This window comes from Bison bison, unplaced genomic scaffold, assembly GCF_000754665.1.
Source record: "Bison bison bison isolate TAMUID 2011002044 unplaced genomic scaffold, Bison_UMD1.0 scf7180017847629, whole genome shotgun sequence".
Lineage (NCBI taxonomy): Eukaryota > Metazoa > Chordata > Mammalia > Artiodactyla > Bovidae > Bison > Bison bison.
The window spans coordinates 9790-10788 of NW_011478202.1; the positions used below are offsets into that span (position 1 = coordinate 9790).

The window sequence follows — 999 nt, forward strand, 5'->3', positions numbered from 1 at the left end:
GAGTGGGTTGCCATTTCCTTCTCTAGGGGATCTTCCCGACCCAGGGATTGAACCTGGGTCTCCTGCATTTCAGGCAGATGCTTTAACCTCTGAGCCACCAGGGAAGCCCATGTTATAACACCCTTGTTATAAAACCCTTTATCAAATCCTTTGGGGTTGTGACAGGCAGTTTTTTTGAGGCAGGAACCTGCTGTGTCCCCCTTTGCCTGGCAAAATAATAAAGCCATTCTTTTCTACTTCACCCAAAAACTCTGTCTCCAATATTAGATTCAAAACAGTATACAGAGAAGCTGAGCTTTTGCTAACATTACCATTCCTGTGTAGACAGCTTTGGTTTCTCCCACTGGTGTTATACTGGTGTTATGTTATCCATAATTTACTTTAAATACTTACACATAGCCAGTGAAATGTCCTGAATTTCACCAATGTCATCAACTGCAATGACATCATTATTGTATTGTGTACTACTAAGAAAGAAAAAAGTTTCATTGTCAACTCATTATGTTTTTGAAGACATTTTAAATAGAAAATAAATTCAACAATGAATACAATTTAACTAAAATGACTACAACATGAGCAGCAATGACCATGTTCATGCATATAGAAGTTATGACAATTACATAAAAATTGCTACCTGACAACAGTGATTTTAAGAAGCCATTGTTTCTAAGAGGCACCCAGAATTCATGTTACAATCTGAAAAAGATAAGGGCTCCTAAGAATGGAAGGAATTTGATATATGTATTTGTTAGTTTTTCTGCACACTGTAGGACAGGTGCATAACAGAAGCAGAAGAGATGAAGAGGTGGCAAACATACACAGAACTATACAAAAAAGGTCTTAATGACCCAGATAACCACGACGGTGTGATCGCTCACCTAGAGCCAGACATCCTTGGGTATGAAGTCAAGTGGGCCTTAGGAAGCATTGCTATGAACAAAGCTAGTGGAGGTGATGGAATTCCAGTAGAGCTATTTCAAATCCTAAAAGATGAAGCTG

The 999-nt window shown here is 38.6% G+C and overlaps 1 non-coding gene across 1 annotated transcript; it reads right to left on the reverse strand.

Annotated features, from left to right (window-relative positions):
* Nucleotides 1-32: 32 nt before the first annotated feature.
* Nucleotides 33-104, reverse strand: TRNAF-GAA. Its single transcript has one exon. It is a non-coding gene; the product is annotated as a tRNA-Phe (tRNA).
* Nucleotides 105-999: the final 895 nt, after the last annotated feature.